Source organism: Carassius gibelio, chromosome A16 (assembly GCF_023724105.1).
Source record: "Carassius gibelio isolate Cgi1373 ecotype wild population from Czech Republic chromosome A16, carGib1.2-hapl.c, whole genome shotgun sequence".
Lineage (NCBI taxonomy): Eukaryota > Metazoa > Chordata > Actinopteri > Cypriniformes > Cyprinidae > Carassius > Carassius gibelio.
Genome location: NC_068386.1, coordinates 15,997,508 through 16,010,990, shown reverse-complemented (window position 1 = coordinate 16,010,990; position 13,483 = coordinate 15,997,508). Strand labels below are relative to the sequence as shown.

Sequence of the window (13,483 nt, the reverse complement as noted above, 5' to 3'; positions counted from 1 at the left end):
CTGGTTAGCAAATCCTCATAAATAAGGATCCATGTAAAATGACCACCACAGCAAACAAACAAGTGCGTAATGAGTCGGAGCCGAACAAGAAACTATTATTAAACATCCATTCACCAGCTTTTAAATAGGCAGATATTACATACATAGATGGTTTAGTTCATAAATACATTAGATACATCTAAAGTACATAAGTTTTTGGGTAAGTCCACCTGCTCCAGTGAACAGAAATAATAATAATGCTTAACTGCATAACAGTGATTACTGTAACTTTATTTATAATCCAAAATGAATGTATTAACACATCACATGAGCCTTCATTAGTAATATTCTTGAGCTTTCAGAAACTAAGAAAAAAAACCAATAAATTAAAATAAAAGATTTTGCCTTTCACCTTGGATGGTTCACCCCAGTCTGCTTGTATAATTAGAGTGTGTCATTCGCCTTAAAGAACAGCATTTTTAAAATAAATATTACGAGTTAGTTTGAACATCATGGGCCCTATCTTGCACCCAGCGCAATTGACTTTGTACACCAACGCATGTGTCATTCCTATTTTGCACCCGCGCAAAGCGCGCTTTTCCCTCCACAGAGGCACGTCGCTAAACTAGTGAATGAACTTGCGCTCCCTGGGCGGTTCAGCGCAAAAAAGGAGGCGTGTTCCGGCGCAAACAATCCCTGGTGCTATTTTGCTGTTCTATTAAACAATTGCGCCACTGACCAGAAAAAACCTAGTCTAAAGTCAGTGGCGCGTTGCGCGTTGTTCATTATACTATTTTAAGGGCGCATGCTTGACCATAATGTATAGCGTGCACAACGCGCATACACTTTGCTCATGTAATCTACACAGATGCAACAGTTATTTTTGCAAATCATAAATTGTTACACTAAAAAAATATTAACACATGAGATGACGGAAATCATTGTGGTGTGCCACGAAGATGTGAACAAAATAGGCATAGGCCTAAATCTAGCTTACAAATTATTCAGGCTAATTATTCTCCCATCCCCATACAACACAACTTCTCTGTCTTTCACTGCTCTTACAAGAACATCAGTCTCCTCGGCTGTGAACCGTTCCTGGCGTGCGCCTGGTAAATACGCCATAATAATAGCAATCCATAATGGAACTTGCGCACCTGCTTTTAAAGGGAATGTTGGATGACGCTCTGATTGGTTTATTTCACGTTACGCCCAAACCACACCTATGAATAATGAAGCTGCTTCAGACCAACCCACTTTAGATTTGCGCCGTGAGCAAGAGCCATTTATCCCGCCGGGAAAATAGCAACAGCGCCGAGACCCGCCCACAAACTTACTTGCGCTTCGCGCTTTGACACTTGCGTTTCAGATCGTTAAAATAGGGCCCCATGTCTTACTTTACAAACAAAGATAAATGTAGGCTATTTCCTTTCGTTGAATTGTTTATTGAATCTTTGTGTCTCCCCCTGAGTCCTCATGTCCAATTGACTTTTGCCTAAAATTAGTTTGAGAGGAGTGAGAAGAACAAAGGGTGTGGATGGGAGAGACGTGGACCAGTGGGAGGGAGCTGTCTTGTAGTGGACATCAATATATATTCCTATTCTGGTAAACACCAGTTTTTGTATTTTTTTTTGTCAGTGTGGACTAAATGGCAAGGTTATGTTATTACCAATAAGACCGTCAGCACCAAACCTCATGACCAGAAGAGATTAATAAAAAAGAGAGAGACAGGAATTTAAGGGAGGCCTTTTGAATCAAATCTAATTCAATCTGATTATTGACTGCTCATTGCATTTGGATAAGAGCTACAGTAGAGATGGGGAGATGGATAGAAACAGAAAGAAAGAGCTGGGAATGAGTGTGAAAGTGTGACCTAGCCATCGTTTGAATTTCAAGTTTTCTTCAAATGACTTTGTTGAAAGAACAGTATTATGTGGTCATTACCATACTTTCTATGGTTAATTCCTTATGCTATGGTTAATTATTGATTATAATGTCATTTTATATAATTCAAAATATTATTTTAATATGTGCTATAAAATAAGTTAAAAATAAGTAAGAGAAGGAGAGAAAGGGGGATGGGATAGGGCAAGGTCCGCCAACTGGGACTTGAACTCTGGAAACCCAATGAGCAACGGTGCTATATGTCTGCCCACTTCTATATATATTCTTAAGTAAAAACTAAAGCTGTAGCAAAACATAAAATTCCAAAAATATAGAACTGAAAATTTTCATTACTTACTGGTTCCACTGGGATGTTTCTCTACTCTATTTGTATTTCTTATTCCTTTCCGACTCTCTATCACTTGCCTTTTTCTCGGGACAGTGTTCATTCAGGTTTTCCCCTTTAGGCACCTTCTGATCCATTTCTATTTACCTCTCGCTCTCTGTAAATTCTGTGATGCTTTTGTGCTGGGCAGATGAGGATGGGAGGGGATGAAGTGAGATCAGTGTTGAAATTATAAAGCCTGGGATGGAGAAAGTGAGAAGGATGGAAATCTGTTAGGAGAGAAGAGGACAGAGAGCAAAAGATACCAGAACTAAATAGTGGTGAGAATCAGATCATAGGTCACATGACAGAAAAGCTGGTGAGTGAAGGGCCAGCTAAGGGAGATTTTACTTTTTTGTAGATGATGCATATCCATTTATTTTCCCTGTTTAGGAAATAATAATCAATGAGCAGGCAGAACATCCACAAGATTCTCATATTTCAGTGTGATTTCAGAAAGCTGAAAAAGGAAATAACGGACTGAAGAGAGATTTCTATGTACGGAATGATGAGCGGATTCAGATCACTGGGAGCTGGTGTTGCGTACACCTTGGAAACTTTCAAAATTAGCAATATTTATACTTGTTTTAAATAATTATACTGAGGTGAGCAGAAGGCTTTGTGAGTGTAATACGCACAATGTACAATATGTTTTTAATCTTAAGAGTGTGAACACTATTGTAACAAAACATAACACATCGGTTCAGGAACAGAAATGTGTGAGGACCATGAGAGAAAATTTTGTGCAACAAAAGAGCTTAAAGGCCCGTGAAGATGTAAAACTAAATCAGTTTTAGTGTCCTGATTTAGAAGTGACAAACTATCATTATCATAACTATAACTCGTCCTCCCCCTCCTCACTGAACTAGACAAAACGTCACAGCATGGTGGATAAAATCATCACCCGATTTAGCAAGAAGGGGTACAATATGACCCATGGATGAAAAGGATTATATTCTATTAGGACAAAAGGGAGTGGTTTCACTTTTCATGGATGAACTAGTTGGGATATATTAGTTTGAAATATAAGTATGAATGATAACATGCATTCTTGCCTGGATTATTCTTCCATACTCTAAATGGGAGATTTGAGCTTCTTAAACAAATGCACTCATTTTTGAGGGATTATCTGTAATCTCTCTCCCCCAACCTCTTTCTCTCTCTCATTCGTTCCATCAGTCCATATATCACCTCCCCTCCTCCCTCTCTCCGCTCACTTGTTTTAATATACTGTGGTCTAGATGTATTAAACACTTGCACCTTTGTTTTGTTCTGTTTTCTTCGTCTCGGTTTTGATTTTGAGAAACATACCTAGTGGTATGGATCCAGTATGAATGAGAAAGAAAAAAAGTGAGGCAACCTACACCATGTTAAATAAAGTAGCGTTTAAGACTACTGATATTATATGAGTGTAAAAAAAAAAGTCACCTAAAAAATGTAGATGAGTTTGTTTCTTTTTTGGATCAGATTTTGATCAAAGTGAATGGGTGCCTTCAGAATGAGAGTTTAAACAGCTGATAAAAACATCACAGGAGAAGCAAAGTGACCAAGTATGGTGAGCCATATGTGGAATTTGTGCTCCGCATTTAACCCTTCCAAATTCGTGCACACAATAGTGAACACACACACCGTGAACAGTGGGTAACCATATTGCTGTGGTGCCCAGGGAGCAGATGGGGGTTCAGTGTCTTGCTCAAGTGCACCTCAGTCCTGATATTTAGGGTGGACGAGAGCATTAGTTATTCACTCAACCCACGAAAATCCCTGCCGGACCTGAGACTCGAACCTGCTACCTTCAGGGTTACAAGTCTGACTCTCTAACCATCGTCTCAGAAATCATAGCAATACGAAAATTAAGGTCAAAATATTTTGAGAATAAAGCGGTGGCCACTCTATAGATAAAAAACAACAACAAAAAACTGGTTTTAGTTGGTCATCCAGCCTGGCTATAGCTGATCAGTGGGCTGGTTTTGGACACTTCTTTAGCTGGTCAGACTGGGAGTCCAGCTAAAAGCAGCCACTAACAGACTAAACCAGCTAAGAACAGTCAACCAGTTTAGGCTGGTATTAGCTTAATTTTTTTCAGCAGAGAAGGCCAGTATATTGAGTGAATAATGTGAGGTCATCTGAAAATTCTGCCACTTACTCAGCAAAAAACATCCAACCTTTCATTCTTCTAATGTATTTAATTAAAAACAGGAATAAAACAATCTAAATGTTTGAAGTGGGCTCCAACACTTTAAGTTGTGATATGTTGTTGTCTTTTTCTGATAATAATCCCACATTCAAATCAGTTGCCAGACCACCAGAATTTCTTTCGGTGAGCTTTTGCTTTTAAATTGTTATAACTTAATTCCCGTTATTGCTACGTTATTTTTAATTTATGTGGCATTAAAACTCCACCGTAAAATAATAATAATTACAAAGAAAAATTTTAATACTCCTTGAGTTACAAAATTAGCCATTCACCACTTTATTCTTTTATTGTAAAAACTATATAACCCAAATCAAAGCAGACATACTGAAACAAAGGCGCAAACAAATGGACACACTCTCACACTAGAGAAAAAACCTGTGAAACAGTCGGAGATAAAAAATAAACCAGTGTGCATGAAGAGAAAGTGAGGCATTTGATGTACATGGATGTCTCTTTGCTGATTGGCTCATTCATCTGTCTTTCTTACAGTTCATCCCGCCTGCTTGTCACTCTTTCTCTGTCTTTGCTCCTCTCTTTGCCTTGGCTTCTTCCACTGCGGGCAGATTTTAAAGCACCCTCACCCTTCTTTTCTTTTATTACACTTTTCCCATCTGCAGCCCATAATTCTTCAGCTTCCTCACGTTCCTAAGATGAAGTAAAACATATGAGTTTGTGTACATACATACAACACTTTTCCTATTTTAGTTAGTCTTCAAGTTTCCATAACAGTTTCGTCGACCAAGTGTAACTGCAGTAACAGCATGGGGATTGACAGGTCCTGATGTAAACCCAACCAGTCACCCATATTTTTGCTTAACCATTGCCTGGGAGAATGGGTCTCATTCACTAATTATGCATATGAGTATAACAAATCATGGTTCAACAATAACTTTTGTACTAAAATTCATTCTTGATTTACATATGCAAAAAGCTTGTGCAGAAATGACTAACTTTGGGCAAAGTTTACAATACTCAAAAATGTATTATATTAAAATGAGGTTAAGAACAAATGAATGTGTGTATGTTGTGAATTAGACAAAAAAAAAAAATCCATGCAGTTATTATTATTAGTGAATGTAATGGGAAACCTATTTTTTACATTTTATACACAATATTTTTACATCCTTATATACCGTATATGAGAACTGTATAAACATGGATCCAAACAAAAGAAAAACATTTACTGAATACTGGGAAATTAATCTTACAGTGACTGTTTTGGCATCAGCGAAAAATAAATCACCTCCTTCAAAATCATTCAGGTAAAGAACTGCACTGCAAAGGCAAGGCAAGATAAAATCACAAAGGCTAGATAAAATCACAGTGAGTGCATAACAGAAGAGTGAGGAGAAAATATTACATTTATGTCAGACATTTGTATTATTTTACCGATAAACATGTCTCCTTTCTATTCAAATGCACCTCATTCAGTCAATGTTGCATAATTATTCCCAATAAAATGTTGTCAGTAAGGGATTGTGTGTAAAGCAGTGTTTATATACACTTTATATTAAACATTTCCAGCAGTAACTGTAGCCAGTCATTAACATTAAGTGTGAAATGTTTAGTAACTTTGTGTGTTAGAAGCCTGAAGTCCTATTCTGAATTTTTACCACATCCTTTAATCATCTGAATCTTGAATCTTCTGAATTTAGTGAATCAGTGAAAACAACATATCCAGATTGAGGAAAATATCATTTAGCCCAATTTTTTTTTTTTTTTTATGTTTTGCCTACAGTACATCTATAATGTACATGCTGTGCACCTGAGATCTCGATGAGTGTAAGCAGGTGCTTCTCTGGTTCTTCTGCCTGGTTTCTAGCTCCAGGATGCAGTGATCCACATGAACTAGGTGAGAAAGATCCGGACGCCCCTCCTGATGACCTTCATATACATAAAATCATATATGCACCAAGAAAGATTTTATCCCTGTTAATAATGTGTGTTTATGTGGGAATGACTGTTCCTATTAGAGGAACGTGTACCTGGGATGGGAGCGGCACTCCAAGTGTGTGTAAGCAAAGTCGAGAACAGAGTGACTTCTGAAGTACGGGTCAATCAGAACTTTAACAGTCTCCCCGATCTCGTGTAACAACCTTGCAACCAGCCCATCTTGAGCTAACTGGAAAACAGATATTTTCGATATTATCTAGGGTATATGTGGTCTATAATTTTATGAATCATTGTATGTGTAATGACTGAGTAATATTTCACCTTAAGTGCTCTGAGAACAGTCAAACCCTCAAACTTCTCCTGCGGCGTGTGAGGAGAGTGTTGCCCACGGTAACCATCAGCCATGGATGCATCAACCTATCATTAACACATGCAGAATCTGATTTGAGATTCTTCCAGCTGCTCTAAATTAGTAGGCTGACCCCGCAATGCACTGATTATTGAACAGTAATTCAAACAGCAGATTTCTGGATGATTAATCAAAAGCTCACAGTAGCAAGCTGCATCACACGATCACATTCAGACTGGGATAAAACTCCATCCAGAACCACACGGTTGGTCCCATTCAGCCCATGATCATCCATGGTGACTGTTATGCCAACCACAGGAATGCAGGATGAAGAAGAGAAGAAAGTTTTAAATATACAGTATTGTTCAAAATAATAGCAGTACAATGTGACTAACCAGAATAATCAAGGTTTTTAGTATATTTTTTTATTGCTACGTGGCAAACAAGTTACCAGTAGGTTCAGTAGATTCTCAGAAAACAAATGAGACCCAGCATTCATGATATGCACGCTCTTAAGGCTGTGCAATTGGGCAATTAGTTGAAAGGGGTGTGTTCAAAAAAATAGCAGTGTCTACCTTTGACTGTACAAACTCAAAACTATTTTGTACAAACATTTTTTTTTTCTGGGATTTAACAATCCTGTGAATCACTAAACTAATATTTAGTTGTTTGACCACAGTTTTTTAAAACTGCTTGACATCTGTGTGGCATGGAGTCAACCAACTTGTGGCACCTCTCAGCTGTTATTCCACTCCATGATTCTTTAACAACATTCCACAATTCATTCACATTTCTTGGTTTTGCTTCAGAAACAGCATTTTTGATATCACCCCACAAGTTCTCAATTGGATTAAGGTCTGGAGATTGGGCTGGCCACTCCATAACATTAATTTTGTTGGTTTGGAACCAAGACTTTGCCCGTTTACTAGTGTGTTTTGGGTCATTGTCTTGTTGAAACAACCATTTCAAGGGCATGTCCTCTTCAGCATAGGGCAACATGACCTCTTCAAGTATTTTAACATATGCAAACTGATCCATGATCCCTGGTATGCGATAAATAGGCCCAACACCATAGTAGGAGAAACATGCCCATATCATGATGCTTGCACCTCCATGCTTCACTGTCTTCACTGTGTACTGTGGCTTGAATTCAGAGTTTGGGGGTCGTCTCACAAACTGCCTGTGGCCCTTGGACCCAAAAAGAACAATTTTACTCTCATCAGTCCACAAAATGTTCCTCCATTTCTCTTTAGGCCAGTTGATGTGTTATTTGGCAAATTGTAACCTCTTCTGCACATGCCTTTTTTTTAACAGAGGGACTTTGCGGGGGATTCTTGAAAATAGATTAGCTTCACACAGACGTCTTCTAACTGTCACAGTACTTACAGGTAACTCCAGACTGTCTTTGATCATCCTGGAGGTGATCATTGGCTGAGCCTTTGCCATTCTGGTTATTCTTCTATCCATTTTGATGGTTGTCTTCAGTTTTCTTCCACGTCTCTCTGGTTTTGCTCTCCATTTTAAGGCATTGGAGATCATTTTAGCTGAACAGCCTATCATTTTTTGCACCTCTTTATAGGTTTTCCCCTCTCTAATCAACTTTTTAATCAAAGTACGCTGTTCTTCTGAACAATGTCTTGAACGACCCATTTTCCTCAGCTTTCAAATGCATGTTCAACAAGTGTTGGCTTCATCCTTAAATAGGGGCCACCTGATTCACACCTGTTTCTTCACAAAATTGATGACCTCAGTGATTGAATGCCACACTGCTATTTTTTTGAACACACCCCTTTCAACTAATTCAACTAATTGCCCAATTGCACAGCCTTAAGAGCGTGCATATCATGAATGCTGGGTCTCATTTGTTTTCTGAGAATCTACTGAACCTACTGGTAACTTGTTTGCCACGTAGCAATAAAAAAATATACGAAAAACCTTGATTATTCTGGTTAGTCACATTGTACTGCTATTAATTTGAACAATACTGTATAAGCTTTTTTGTATTTCTTATTTTTATACTAATGATTATCATAATAATGATAATAATTTTTTCTGTTATTATTAAAAACCTAAAGCCTATATTTCTGTAAATATATATATATATATATATATATATATATATATATATATATTCACACACACACTCACCTAAAGGATTATTAGGAACAGGTGTTCAATTTCTCATTAATGCAATTATCTAATCAACCAATCACATGGCAGTTGCTTCAATGCATTTAGGTGTGTGGTCCTGGTCAAGACAATCTCCTGAACTCTAAACTGAATGTCAGAATGGGAAAGAAAGGTGATTTAAGCAATTTTGAGCGCACTACCATTTCTAGGGTTTACAAAGAATGGTGTGAAAAGGGAAAAACATCCAGTATGCAGCAGTCCTGTGGGTGAAAATGTGTTGTTGATGCTAGAGGTCAGAGGAGAATGGACCCGACTGATTCAAGCGGATAGAAGAGCAACTTTGACTGAAATAACCACTCGTTACTGCCACAACACACACAACCTTGAGGCGGATGGGCTACAACAGCAGAAGACCCACCGTGTACCATTCATCTCCACTACAAATAGGAAAAAGAGGCTATGATTTGTACAAGTTCACCAAAATTAAACCGTTGAAGACTGGAAAAATGTTGCCTGGTCTGATGAGTCTCGATTTCTGTTGAGACATTCAGATGGTAGAGTCAGAATTTGGCGTAAACAGAATGAGAACATGGATCCATCATGCCTTGTTACCACTGTGCAGGCTGATGGTGGTGGTGGAATGGTGTGGGGGATGTTTTCTTGGCACACTTTAGGCCCCTTAGTGCCAATTGGGCATCGTTTAATTGCCACGGTCTACCTGAGCATTGTTTCTGACCATGTCCATCCCTTTAAGACCACCATGTAGCCATCCTCTGAAGGCTACTTCCAGCAGGGTAATGTACCGTGTCACAAAGCTCAAATCATTTCAAATTGGTTTCTTGAACATGACAATGAGTTCACTGTACTAAAATGGCCCTCACAGTCACCAGATCTCAACCCAATAGAGCATCTTTGGGATGTGGTGGAACGGGAGCTTCGTGCCCTGGATGTGCATCCCACAAATCTCCATCAACTGCAAGATGCTATCCTATCAATATGGGCCAACATTTCTAAAGAATGCTTTCAGCACCTTCAATGCCACGTAGAATTAAGGCAGTTCTGAAGGTGAAAGGGGGTCAAACATAGTATTAGTATGGTGTTACTAATAATCCTTTAGGTGAGTGTGTGTGTTTGTGTGTATATATACACAAAAACACACACACACACACACACACACACTGCAGAACAGGATGGTACAGTGCTTGTACCTGCATAAAATCCACTGTCATTCACTTCTTGCACTTTCTGGCCCTGCTTCAGTTTCTCATGAAGTTTCTCTTTCTCTGCTCTGAGAAGAAGAAAAGTTGAAATCTGCCAGGAAATGTATTTCACCAAATCCTTTCTATTTTCTATCATTTTTTATTTTTTTATTTTCCTGTCTCATCTCCAGGTTTCTCTCAGAGTTTCGGGCACAATGTCCTCGGGTGTCCACAGATGCTGATGGGGACAGAGAATGAGACTGAGGCCTTTTTTACCTAGTGTCAGAAAGGAGAACAAAAGGTCAGAGGTGCAAGACAAAAAAAACACCCTCATCAACAGCATAGAGGTATATACCGGGTGACTGAATTTAAAGTCCAAGTTTGCCATCCCAAAGTACAATCGTTTCTTCTCTTGAAAAGCTCTGCTGACACACTTGCCAATTTCCTTTGAGAAAAAAGATAAAGTGGTCATTTAAATTCTGTATTGATCTGGACCATTGACTCATCTATTCATCAATCCAACAGACTGAGCCATCTATAAATACAGACATTATTCTTTCTACCCCATCTCCCATGCATCAGTTACTCCAACAGTCCCATGTATTATACCCGCATAGGGCCTGTTTCCTGAGCCTCTGTGTCGCCCTCTAGAGTCTGAGTGTAGAGCTCCAGATTAATCAGAGAGTCTGAATCTCTGGGGTAAAAGAGCAGCAAGGAGCGCAGGGTCTTTACCGCCCCCTTCAGGTCACCAGCTGTTGGACACCAGAGAGAGGTAACTAATAATTAATAATAATATAATAACTAATAATAATAATAATTACATTGGCAACTAACTGAAATTAATATAAAAAGTCTGAAGTACTAAAATTACTAAAAATAAAACGGAAATAAACTAATAATAATAAAACTAATAAAAACAAACACACAACAAAAACTAAAACTCTGAATAAATTTAAAATGAAAATCTAAAAATAAAAACTATTATAAAATACTATAATAGTATAGAAATAATACTAACATAATGCTTTTCACATTAACTTCATTAGATAAAGAATGTAGAGTCATTAGAAAGTTATAGTCTTTGACACTGGCATTGAAATTGTATACAGATCAGATATTAGAAATATGACATAAGAAGATCAAAATAACGATAAATACAATTAAGATGCAAATTTAAGTTGTATCAGGAACCATGAGAGAACCGTTGTGTTGATGTATTACACTGGAGCCTACATATACTTTATTCAACCAAGTGGAATTGTGTTTTTGAAAAGAAAACAAAATATTTCCAAAAATAAACACTGAGGAAGAAAGATATAAAAAATAATAATAATTTGTAAATAATCCAAATAATTTGTGCGTAAACATTGGGAGGAAATATCATTGCTTGTGTTTCAATGACATCTGACTTTTGAACTGTGCAATATGTAAGTGCTCGAGCTGGAAGGGCAGGAAGTCCTCCAGAGCAGAAACCCTTCCAGGTCACGTTGACACTAAGGTCACACACATCTGTTTGCATGACAGCAAGGAGAGAGAGAGAGAGGTCTAAAGAAACACAGAAAGACTGATTTGGCTGAACTGTTATATATAATTACCAAAATATACCATTAATGGTGCAACTCACCATTTAAACTGTTCTTTTTATAAACACGTGAATTATATGCAAAAAAAAAAGGAAAAAAGACTGGACTTTTACTATTCCCTGAAATAATCTGATGTTATACTACTGATAGTGGCTGCAATCACTTGATAGACTTGGTAAATATACGTCATTTTTCACCCGCAGCTCTCTCATAAGACACCAGAATGGTGTCTGGCTCCTCAGGAATGACCCGGGACACCATCACACATTGAGCTCTGCACTCTTCTGTCTGCTTGAGCGTCTCATTCACACACTCCTTCCACTTCTTCACTGCCTCCACCCAATCAGATGAGATCTCAGCAAGAATGGCTGCATCATACATCTAAAAATGATGAACACTCTTACAAAAAGATGGTAGCAGCGGACAGTGTTATACAGGACAGCTAATGCGGTTCATTTAAAGAGGAGTGAGAAAGAGAGACGAGTGAGGATAGTGAGAACTAGTATATGACTGACAGACACTGTCATTCTCCAAATATCTTAAAGACAAAAGTCTGCTCAGCCAACATGGGAAAAAATCGGCAAAATAACACCCTGCACAACACTGCACAACACAACACCACCCAAAACCAAAATAACTTTAATGATTCACAACGATGCAATTATACTGTGACGTGACATTCAGCCAAGTATGGTGACCCATACTCAGAATTCATGCTCTGCATTTAATCCATCCAAAGGGCACACACAGAGCAGTGAACACACATCCGGAGCAATGGGCAGGCATTTATGTTGCGGCGCCCAGGGAGCAGTTGGGGGTTTGATGCCTTGCTCAAGGGCACCTAAGGCCTGAGATTCGAACCCACAACCCTAGGGTTAGGAGTCAAACTCTCTAACCACTAAGCCATGACTTTCCCACTACTGGCCACAGATGTGAGAGCTGCTCAGACAGTGTGCACACGTGCACATGCAATTTCACACATTATATTTTAACTTTTATTTGAGTATTATTACTACATATACATATACATATACTACATACATACATACATAAATACATGATTTTACATCTTAACTGAAAATTGGTCTGAAGCCTTATCATATTTTACCTATCCTTGTATCATTATTATTCTAAAAAGCATCACTTAAACTAATTTTAAACTATACCAGACACAAAAGCAGTTACATAAGAAAACATTTCTTAATCATGTCGTAAATAACTGAAAGTTACATTTTTCATACATTACTGACATATACAAAGGATTTAATGTTTATGTACTTTATATTATATATACATCATTATAGTATTTTGAGCTTTGATTTTCAGTTCAACTATTTTCATTTCTCATTAAAATTTTAGTTTAAATGTTAATTTTTGTGCTTTTGTCATTTTTTATTAGTTCTTTTAAATATTTCTTTTAAGTGTATTTTTATTTTAAATTTAGTTCTTTATTTTTATTTTATTTTATTTTTCATCTTACCTAAAAAGTCATTAACTTATTTAAATAGCTAGATTTAAAAATGTCACTTGTGAACATCTACATAATTTTTTTTTAGTAGTAGTAATGGTTATTTATGTTTAACTTGTTTGAAATTATTTCAAAAGAATAAACGATTTCATTTCAAATTCATCTTAATTCTGAAAATTAAAAAGGATTCCTTTAGGGCTAAGGTAACTATTACCGTTTTAATTCTACAAGATTTCACGTTTGTTTCCAGTTGATAATAAAGGCAATAAAGCTCTTTCTGATTCTGATTGATAAGCGACACAATAACGGACAGCCAATCAGAATCCCCCAGACTTTAGAGCGCTCGAGGATTTACAGCGGAAAATGAGAAAACTGCAGGGCGCGCTTTGAATTAATAAACAATTATGGATTTAAAC

General features: G+C 37.5%; 1 pseudogene; it reads right to left on the bottom strand.

The window, feature by feature from the left end:
- Window positions 1–4,856: 4,856 nt before the first annotated feature.
- On the bottom strand, window positions 4,857–12,167 carry LOC128030242 (prolyl 3-hydroxylase 3-like; annotated as a pseudogene).
- Window positions 12,168–13,483: the final 1,316 nt, after the last annotated feature.